An 11,691-nucleotide genomic window follows, 5' to 3' on the forward strand; every position below is an offset into this window, starting at 1 on the left:
CAAAGAGCGTGTCAGTGGTGGGAGCCATTACTCCTGTACTAGCCCCCCTTGTGTTGTGTTGTGGTCAAATTTGACCAATTTAATAGTTTTATGTCTGAAAAGTGTTGTTAATTTGATCACACAGACTTAAGATTCTGTGATTTTCTCCACAAAGAGGATGTCAACGCACAACCTAAATTTGATTAATTTGCATAACATTTTGTGTATTTTATTGAGCATTTTTACACTCTTGGTGTTCCTGGTCAAACGTAATCCCATTAATAGAAATGATTCGTTGTTTTCTAAGCCTTGCTCACAGAGCACTGTCTGGCAGCACCGTGGCAGGTCGATATAGAGTGAGGCTCGTGATTACACATTTGATCACCACACTGGTGAGGAGAAAGAGAAGCCAGGAAACTGACACTGAAGATGGATTAGAGGGGGAAGTGTCAGAAGTTGAATATAATCCAGACCAAGAAATGACTAATTAGGGCGAATCCACTGATGTAGATAATGGCTATGCTGATGCTGATGTCACATTCAAGTCAAAGACTTGGACTTAATCCCCACCTGAGAATCAAGGTGGGCTTTTAGCTGAAAATGTCACAAGTAAGCAGCCTAATGGTACAGTCTGGTTTACTTTTCTTACAGATTCATGATGGAACTTTAGTCCTCCTTTGAAATGAGTTATAGTTGGTTTCACAACAACAATTTCAGAATGCTGCCTCATCCACAGTGCTTAGCTGATTGATCTTGTAGGGTTCATTTTTGTTCCTTCACCTGATTCAAATTGTGAATACTTAGCTTCCCTGAATTTTTCCATGGTTGTTTGTTATTTGAAAAAAGATAAAAATGTTGAATAAGTTGAAATGTTCCACACTGTGCCTCTGTGAGTGTTCCAGAATCCAGAATGACCTCTCCATGTAAAGACCATTTCCCCCCTGCATCTTTGCGGATTTGAAAGTTAACTGGTCTTCACGTTGCAGTGCAGAGTGATTGCCCTACACTCTTTGATCCTGTTCAAAAGCAGAATCCAAAAGCGGATTGTTTGCAGAATGGTTCCTGACTTCAACCTTTACTTCTTTCTGATATTTTTATATTTGAAAAAACTCAAATATATTTTGATATTTTTAGTGTCAGAAAATTTATTTGAATTTTTGTTATATTTAAACCTGTCATGCATGAATTATGACAACCTCAATCAAGATTTTTTTCTTAAGTATTTTTATTCATCTTTAGGCATGAAAAAAAGACAAAAAAATTTAAAACGTACTTTTCAAAGAGTTTTTTACATGTCCACTTAGGTGGACAACATGTGTTTTAATTTATGAAATTGACAAACGAGTGCACATCAGTGTCTTATGTAGTGGTTTATGTGCAAGTATACCATCAACACTGATACAAATACAAAAAAACAGCCTTTGAATAGCTGTCCACTGTAGTGACCACAATGAGTGAAAGGGTTAAAATGCTATTGATTGTATTTGTCTCACTTCACTTTATTTTGTGACTATTTTAAGAATAATATAAAATATGTATTTCTGTTATTATTACTTTTCTATAATTTGACCAATTTAGGGGAAATAATGACAAAAGATACATGACTATTATAAAACAGACTGTGAAATTACTGCAAATTACTGTAAATATACCTACCAACTGACAGTCTATTAATACTTTCTGATGTTACATAGCCATAACAACACAAAATTACATAACATAGAAGTTGATTAACAAGCAAATCTATGTAAAATTACAAAAACATCTGCAAATAAATCATCTTTATTTACAGGTGCAATTTTTCACGTTATTGTACATTCGACATGTTAATTCACGTCTTTTTTGTAATTCAATGATATTTCATGTATTTAAAAATAACAGGAAATTTCTGAAAAAAATATATATAACAAAGTTCTGGTAAATTACAGATTTTGTTTACAGTATAGAAAGCCTGTTAAAACATGTCTGGTAAAACACTATGCACAGTAATATGTGTGTTAATGCAGTTTGAAACCTGCTAATGCGCTCTAGTGTAATAGCAAATTTCTTCAAGAGAAGGACAGAAAGCTTCCTGCCTCTGTGAACTACATAATAAACATGTATTTGTTTTGAGTTTTTATATTTTTATATATAATTATTATAATTATTATAAACTGTTTGGTGCTGAATATGTAAATATATTTGATTCATTATGTGACTCTGACTCATTATCGATTACTTAGATTAAATATGTCAGAAAGGGAGGTAAGGCTTGCTAACACAGTGGTATAAAAACTATTGTAGATCAGTGAATTTATTAACTGCTAATTAGTGAAAAACTGAGGTTTGTCTCTGTCTTTCTGTCCATATTCACACATCTGAGTTTCCCATTGTGACAGTTTTTAAAGTTGTGGATAGAAGTGGGGGGCTGGCCTTATGCCATGTGTATTGTGGCTGTGAAAGTTATTCCTATGAGTTGATTTATTTGGCGTGAGAGGTGGAGATGTTATTAGAATGGATGTTTGCTTTAGCTCAAACCTAAACCCCCCAAACTTGACTCTTTTTTTTTTTTAAACACTAACTTTCTATGATCAGTATTTAGAGATGAACCACACACACCTCAATAACACTCTTATTTTAATGAAACAGAGCAGAAATAAAGTGATCTCAGTAATCTGCATACAGGAAGTTAATTTTTTATCACAGATTTTATTGAATCTGTAACAATAAAAGTGAAATGCCTGTCCAAATGTTGCTATTAACAGGACTGTGTTAGTGTGTTCGATTATTTTGTAACTGTTACAATGTTCTGAACCCTTCTGAAGCTATGGCCATCATGTAGAGACTTCCAGGTTGCTTCACTCACTCAGGATCTTCCTAAACAAAATGGACCACTGAATCATACCCTTGACATCAGTACAAACCTTCCTGATGAGTTTATGGGCTGAGCCACTGGTTTCAGGTCATAATGAAGAAAAGATTAGATCGGCATCAACTGTTTATATACCTATCACAAAAGTTCACAAAATCAATACATAGAAAATATATAATATATATTTTAAAAATCAAATGATGTCCAAACAGTCATCAGACAGAAGTAAAACTCATTCTCATTCTTTTTGTTTGGTTTTTTTTGTCAAATATCTGTTAGATTATCGTACTCTGACTGTAATTGTGTCTTCATGGAAGGACGCCAGAATGCAGAAAAGAATCCTGGGATATTATTTGATTATTTTGTTTCTGTTGAGGTAGATACCTTACCATTGTTTAACAAACTTTATTGATTTTACTTATTTTCTTTTGTGTTGTTAATTAAGCATTCACTAAAGTGGAGTTAACTTTATAATTAACCTGCTTGTGTGTGATTTATTTCCATATAGTGTAGATTTATTGCATATTTAATACCATAAGCATTAAAAAGGGAGTATCAATAGGAAAGTAACAACAGGAACCCAGGGCCCCTCTCAATAGAATGTGGGACGGGTGTTACACAATTATGGAGGCACCGCTGGGATACTCCCGTGCTTAACTTTTCTAGTTTGTTCTTTAAAGGAGTATTTTGTTTACAGATTTGCACAGCTTAGCACACCAGCATTAGGGTTTGTATGATGACTACTCGAAAAGAGTCTCAAATTGCACCTGAGCTTAGTAGCTGGTGCAGTAAAGCAGGTATAGACCCAAACCGGGCTTTTGTACTGCATGATGTTCCTTCTGATTTTGACTTATCAGACATTGAAGAGACAGCTCAGTCAGTGAAAGCTTTTGGAAGAGTAAAAGTGAGAGATAGACTAAGAGACGCCCAGACAGGCAATAACCTTGTGCTGTGTGAATGCCGTCAAGATATTCAGCCAGACCGCATACCACCACATGTACAGCCATTGAACGGAGGGCCTGTCTGGAAGATTTCCCTCCTCACTGAATCTGTGAGGTCAGCTGATGACTTCTCAGCCAAGCTTAAGAAACTAATGGTAGAAGAAGGCAAAACAATTTATGATGTTAGTGCCTTGCTGTCTACTGAAACCCCGCAGGAAAACTCCCCTGAATCCATCCTTCGGGCAGTCGGAGACCTGTTAGCAAAAACTATGCGACCTACCAGTGAGAATACTGCATCTCGACGTCTGCGGATATTCTCTGGCCACTCTCCCACTCCAGCAGGTGAAGAGAGCCTTGATAGCTGGGTTGAGCAGGCTCGCCTGATGATTGAAGAGTGTGACTGCTCTGAGAGAGAGAAGCGAAGGAGAGTAGTTGAGAGCCTAAAGGGACCGGCGTTGGAGATCATCCAAGCTGTATGGCGAGATAACCCTGATGCTAGCCCGGAGAGCTATGTAGAGGCTCTAGAAAGTGCATTTGGATCCCTGGAGTCAGGTGAAGACTTGTACCTCGCCTTCAGGAGCCTGGGTCAACAGCGAGGAGAAAAGCTGTCAGACTTCCTGAGAAGATTGGAACGCTCTCTGACCAAAGTAGTGCAGAGAGGGGGTCTCCCTAGCCATCGAGTCGACCGTGCACGTATTGACCAGCTTATACGGGGTGCAACTCAGTCAGAGATAATGTTACTGCAGCTAAGACTCAGAGAAAGAAAGGAAGAGCCACCCGCTTTCCTGAAGCTGCTCAGTGAGATTCGAGAAGAAGAAGACCATGCAAGAGTGAGGCATGAGTCAAACACCACAGTTAGACAAGTGAAAGTTGGCGAAGAGACAAAAGCCAAATCGACAGAGGTTCAAGAGCTCAAAGCCGAGATCAAAGAGTTACGCTCTGAGCTTAAAGAGTTAACAAGCAAGCGCTCAGATGCTGAGCTAATGTTGAAACAAACCAAGAAAGTTGCTGAGGCTGGGGCGGAGAATGAAGTCCAACAGTTAAAGCAGCAAGTTCAACAGTTACAACACCAGCTGACTGTTATGGCAGTGTCACAGGGTTCAACCCAAACTGACTCAACAAAGAGAGATGGGAGAGCCAGACGAAGCAAGGTAAACAGACCATATGCTGCAAAAGATTCAGAAAGTTACTTCTGTTACCGGTGTGGGGAGAATGGCCATATTGCCACCCGCTGCATGGCTCCTGAAAACACTGCCAAAGTAATCCAGAGGCTACTCGGAGCCCTTCGTAGGAGCAAAGAGGGAAAAGGAGCTACAGGTGGCGCTTCTGAGCCCACACAGGTCGGTTCCATTAGGAAAAGTTCCGTGCACACATCCTCACAGTGTGGACTCCCAGAAGGATTGGTTGGCCCATCCATGATGACCGATGTGACCATAGAAGGACAACCATGTAGAGCTCTCCTTGGCAGCGGCTCTCGAGTCACCATTATATTCGAGAGCTGGTATTCCCGTTTCATCCCCAATGTGCCCATTCTTCCTTTAAAAGATCTCGCCATATGGGGACTGAGTGATTCCAACTACTCATACAAGGGGTATGTGGCAGTTGAGGTGGGTTTTCCCCCCCAACTCGAAGGAAGCTGTAGAGACAGTCACTGTCTTGGCCTTGGTGTGTCCAGATCCAAAGAGCCCAGACCCGGTTCCTGTCATCATTGGCACTAACTCCCAGAAACTGCATTCTCTGCTGAGAGATTGTGAAGAGGTAGGAGGGAAAGATGAGGTTCACTCACTGAGGATAAATAAATACCCTCTCCTCAGAACAACCCTCATCACATATTACCCAACAAACAGGCGTGGTGGGTCATGTGAAGTGGCAAGGCCCCGGGCCAATCACTATCCCTCTTTGTGCAGTACAGTATGCAGTTTGCAAGGTGGAACAACAGCAGCCATTAGACAAAAGTATTCTAATGGTGGAGGTGGGCGAATCTACAAACCTCCCAGCTGGAGTGTTGGTTCCACCTGTGGTACTACCATCTTCTGAGATGGACACTAACAGTTTCACACTTCTGCTAAGAAATGAGTCCCAAAGAGAGACTATTGTCCCCACCGGTACAGTGCTAGCTCAGGTGTACTTGGTGGACACTGTCACTGAGTTAACAAAGACCTCCGCCCAAGAAAGGTCTATTGACCCTGAACTGTTTGACTTTGGAGATTCTCCTATCCCTGAAGAGTGGAAAGCCAGGTTAGCAGCAAAGTTATCAAAAAGAGCAGATGTTTATTCCCTGGAGGAGTGGGACGTTGGCTTAGCCAAAGTTGTCACTCACCACATAAGGCTGAGAGACCCTCGACCATTCAGGGAGAGATCCCGCAGAATCGCACCCGCTGATATTGAAGATGTCCGACGCCATCTACAAGAACTGCTGGCAGCCGGCATAATCAAAGAGTCACGCAGTCCGTATGCTTCCCCAATTGTCATAGTCAGGAAGAAGAATGGCAAGGTGCAGATGTGTATTGATTACCGTCAAAGGAGCTTGCAAAGAAAAGCGTCTGGACTTAAGCAACTTAAAGAAGTCCAGACGCTTTTCTTTGCAAGCTCCTTTGACTACGATGACCTGGATGACTAAGAACCTTCACAGATGTATTGATTACCGTCTACTGAACTCCAGAACCATCCCAGACCAGTACACTATGCCACGCATAGATGATGCACTGGATTGTCTGACAGGAAGCAAGTGGTTTTCTGTACTGGACCTGAGAAGTGGATATTACCAAGTGGAGATGTCTGAGGCTGATAAAGAGAAAACAGCTTTTATCTGTCCTCTTGGGTTTTTCCAGTTTGAGAGGATGCCTCAAGGCATCACTGGCGCACCCGCAACCTTTCAAAGGTTAATGGAGAGAGCTGTTGGAGACATGAACCTGATTCAAGTCCTTGTGTATCTGGATGACCTTATTGTGTTTGGCAGGACAAGTGCCAATTTTGCCAACCCCAGGTGAAGTTCTTGGGACACATTGTCTCTGCCTCTGGAGTTGCCACTGATCCTGAGAAAGTGAGTGCGGTGACCCACTGGAAGAAGCCCACTGATCTGAAATCCCTAAGATCTTTTCTCGGATTTTGTGGATACTACAGGCGGTTCAACAAGAACTACTCCGCCATAGTCCGCCCTTTGACAGAGCTGACCAAGGGATGTCCTCCTGCACAGGGTAGCAAAAAGGGTGTCACTAAAGGAAAGCAAAATAGCTACTTTCGAGTTGCCGAGCCTTTTGGTGATCAGTGGACCCCAGCTTGTGATGACGCCTTTCAGAGCATTGTTTACAAGCTCACACATGCTCCAGTCTTGGCATTTGCTGATCCAGCCAAACCATACATCCTACATGTTGATGCAAGTTTGGACGGGCTAGGAGCAGTCCTGAACCAAGAGTACCCAGAAGGACTCCGCCCGGTAGCATTTGCCAGCCGCAAGTTGAGTCATGCAGAGCGGAACTACCCAGTTCACCAATTCAGGGCTCTAGACTAACTTTTTTACATGGGCGCACCGGTACGCCTAACTTTAAAAATTTAGGCGTACCGGCACAAAAGTTAGGCGCACTCAAATTTTTCAACCGCATCGCTTAACACCGCAGTTTTACATGTGCACTTTCTTTGGGGGGGGGGGGGGGGGGGGGGAGTCCACACAGACAATATTAATTTCTAAATTATTAACTAACAAGCTTGTGCTTAAAGTGCTTTGTCAATATTGTAGAAAATGTTAAACTTAATCATCATCTTGGCCTCCTCTGACGACCTGTTTGCTGCTGTCTGCTGCTGAAAGGCCGTGGGGAGAGGGGACACTTGGGCAGTGCATTTATTGCAGCATATAATGTGTTTTCTGGATACACTGTGCTTTTTCAGCATTCAAATATTGATGGCACCGTGTCAGAGCACTGGCTATGAATTTCAGACAGATCAGGCCTTAACTTAACAAAAAAGTTATCAATAGTTCTTTTCATCTTTTCTTATTACCCACAGCTACATCCACTTCTCTCAGGCCTAGGCTGCTCACTAGGGCTGGGTATCATCACTGATTTCTATAATCCATTCAATTCCGGTTCTCAAAGTCCTGATTTGATTCAATTTAGCCTCAGACAGTCAGAAATATTATAATTCTGATCATTTATCAGTACTGATACACATGAGACTTCATCAGAATTGTGAAAATCACAGCAGATGCCTTTGTGTGAAAGTAACTGAGAATAAAACACAGGAAAACATGAAGGAGATTTTCCTGGTCTGGCTTTTTATAGCAGATAACCTTAAAAATATTCTGCAATATTCTGCAATTTTGCATAATTTTAAGAAATTTAAATTTCTTCAGTATTGAACAGCAGAAATTAGGCTTTCTTGTCCGAGGTCATTTAAGTGAAAAAAGAAAAAGCGCTGTAAACAACGGTAGACTGGTGGGTAATAAGCGAATGAATAATGCAGAAAACAGATTTGAGACGGGAAATTGTTCCTGAAGTACAGAGAGAGGGAGAGAGAGCTGTGCAGGAAGTGTGATTTTTATCGTGGTGGAAGCAAAACAGCAAAAGTCAGAGGGAATTCATGACGACATTGATCAAATGTGAAGCGCAGTTTGCTGCTTCTTTTGCTGCTGGCTCGGCGAATTTTGGTTGGAGAGAGACAAAACCTGCAGCTCAGAATCAGCGCAAAAAGACGTAAACACAGCGCGGACCCGAAGAATCGCTAAGCTCCGACAGCGTGTCCGTGTTCGGGCCGTCGGGTGAGAAAGCCGAGAAAGACGAAGCTGATTCTGATGTGTCAGGTCCGCTCCGTGTTTAGGTCTTTGTGTGGAATCCGTTAATGAATTGATATCGCTTTATTCAAGCTACTCACCTCTCTCTTCCACCTGCACTTTCAACTGGACCACGGCCAATCAGAGAGGTCCCACCCCTGACTATCTCTGATTGGTTTAGTCCACGATAGGGGCATAATGTGTGTCTGTTGTTGACCACACGGAGAGTTGCAGAGATTTTTTTTTCGTTACCAGAACAGTTGGTCGCACCTGTGCGACCAAATATTTATTTTTAGTCGCACCACTGAAAAATTTGGTTGCTCTAGAGCCCTGCAACTGGAGTTTTTGGCTCTGAAATGGGCAGTAGTGGAGAAGTTCCATGACTACCTTTATGGGGCTAAGTTCACAGTGAGAATTGATAATAACCCACTCACCTACGTCCTGACCACTGCCAGGTTGAACGCGACAGGTCATCGGTGGCTAGCAGCACTCTCCACCTATGATTTCAGCATTCAATATAAGCCCGGCCGTGAAAATGTGGATGCCGACTCACTGTCCAGGAGTCCGCAAGAGACAACAGATGGATGGGTGGATATCCCACCTTCTGGGGTAAAAGCTTTGTGTCGTCGGATCACTACAGATGGTTTTCAAGAACACACCACCAGATTTGTCGACCAGCTGGGTGCTTCGCCAGACGCCATTCCAGCTTTATATGCAAATTTCACTCAGATAGAAGTGGGCCCGCTGGAACAGCTAAGCCTGAAAGAACTGTCAGAAGCCCAAGACTCTGATCCAGTTATAGGTGTGGTGAAACCTCAGGTTGAGAGAAACCAAAGGGTTTCAGCTTCCACGCATGCAAACCCAGATGTTGTGTTGCTGATGCGAGAAAGATCCAAGTTAAAGGTTAAGCGTGGCCTTCTGTACAGAGTCACCACAAGACCCTCTGGTCGAGAAGTGAGTCAGATCGTCTTGCCTACTAAGTATCGGCCAATGGTACTAAAATCAGTGCATGATGATGCTGGTCACCTGGGCACCGAACGAACTACAGAGCTCATTAAAGACCGGTTTTACTGGCCCAGAGTGGCATCTGAAGTTGCAACATACATACAGAACTGTGGAAGGTGTGTAGCTAGGAAGTCCATCCCACAGAAAGCTGCCCCTTTACAGCACATTACCAGTAATGGCCCTCTAGACCTGGTCTGCATAGACTTTCTTTCTATTGAGCCAGACTCTAAAGGCATAGCTAATGTGCTGGTTGTCACTGATCATTACACCAGGTATGCTCAAGCATTTCCCACAAAAGATCAGAAAGCACTGACTGTTGCCAAAGTCCTTTTTGAAAAGTTCTTTGTGCATCATGGATTGCCTGCTCGCATTCACTCAGACCAGGGTAGAGATTTTGAGAGCAAGCTCATTAAGAAAGAAGGCCACAAAAAACAAAATGTCCAGCAAAAGCACAGGAGCAGTTCACAAGCCCTCAGGGGGCCGACCCGGAGGTTGACGGTCCAGAAATCCACAGTTCACTTGATCAGGGGGCCGGCCCGGAGGCCGACGGCGTAGGAGTTCATGGTCAAACAGTTCCGGGGGCCGTCCGTGCAGACGGCAATGGCGTAGAAACAGTTCAGGGGGCCAACCTCGACGGCGGTGACGCCCAGCTGGCGGCCTGGAGAGCGGCCGGCGATTCCGAGGGGCAGAACGCGGCTTGGGCGGTGGCAACACAGCCGCAGGACCAGGCGAAGCTGAAGCTGAAGCAGAGGCCGGACCAGGCGAAGCTGAAGCAGAGGCCGGACCAGGCGTAGGAGGAGCTGAGGCTGAAGCTGGACCAGGCGAAGCTGAAGCAAAGGCCGGACCAGACGTAGCTGAAGCAGAGGCCGGACCAGGCGAGGCACAGGCCGGACCAGGCGAAGCAGGAGCTGAGGCTGAAGCTGGACCAGGCGAAGCTGAAGCAGAGGCCGGACCAGGCGAAGCTGAAGCAGAGGCCGGACCAGGCGTAGCAGAAGCAGAGGCCGGACCAGGCGTAGGAGAAGCAGAGGCCGGACCAGGCGTAGCAGAAGCAGAGGCCGGACCAGGCGAGGCACAGGCTGGACCAGGCGAAGCAGGAGCTGAGGCTGAAGCTGGACCAGGGGAAGCTGAAGCAGAGGCTGGACCAGGCGAAGCAGAAGCAGAAGCTGAAGCTGGACCAGGCGAAGCAGAAGCTGAGGCCGGACCAGGCGTAGCACAGGCAGGAGCCGGACCAGGCAACGGCGTGGGCGGAGACACGGAGGCTGCAGCTGGCGTGGATGAAGACACGGCTGCTGCAAACGTGGATGAGGATGCTGGTGGAGCAGCTGGTGACTGAACGGGCCCCTCGGACCCTCCAGCGGAGACAGGAGGCTGAACGGGCCCCTCGGGCCCTCCAGCTGACGTGGCGTGAGGCTGGACGGGCTCCTCGGGCCCTCCAGCTGACGTGGCGTGAGGCTGGACGGGCTCCTCGGGCCCTCCAGCTGAAGCAGCGGCAGGACCAGTAGGTGCAGAGACCACTGGCTGAACAGAAGGCTGAGTGGGTGATGGAACAAATGACTGAGCTGAACAATGGGGAGCTGGCTGAGCTGCACAGTGGGCTAAGGGCTGAGTTAACGGAAGCACAGGAAAGTGTACTACGGACTGGGCTGCTAACAGCGCTAATGACTGAGCTAAAGACTGAAAGGCCTGCAGTAGTGATGGTGGTGTTGGTTGCGGACTGAATTCTCCTGAGCCTTCAGTAGAAACAGGAACGGGTGCAGGCACCTGCTGGACACTAGCCACTCCCACCCGAGGAGTAGGTACGGGTGCGGAGACGGGCTGTATCCTGGCTGACCTCACCCTGGGGACCAGCATGGGTGCAGGGGTGGACTGGTTCACAGCCCCCCTCACCCGGAAGCTGGGACAGGCACCGGCAACGGCTGGGCAACTGCCCTTCCCACCCGAGGAGCTGATACGGGTGCAGAAATGGACAGAGCCTCAGCTGGCCTGGAAACCAGAGCAGGGACCAACTGGGCCTCAGCCTCCCCCACCCGAGAAACTGTTACGGGTGCAGGGGTACGCTGGGCCCGAGCTGCCCTGGCAGCAGAAACACGAACAGGCAAAGGAGCAGGCTCAGAAAAACCAGTCTTAGAATTGGCAGGCTCAGGGTCAAC

The sequence above is a fragment of the Maylandia zebra genome, linkage group LG5 (genome assembly GCF_041146795.1).
Source record: "Maylandia zebra isolate NMK-2024a linkage group LG5, Mzebra_GT3a, whole genome shotgun sequence".
Classification (NCBI taxonomy): domain Eukaryota; kingdom Metazoa; phylum Chordata; class Actinopteri; order Cichliformes; family Cichlidae; genus Maylandia; species Maylandia zebra.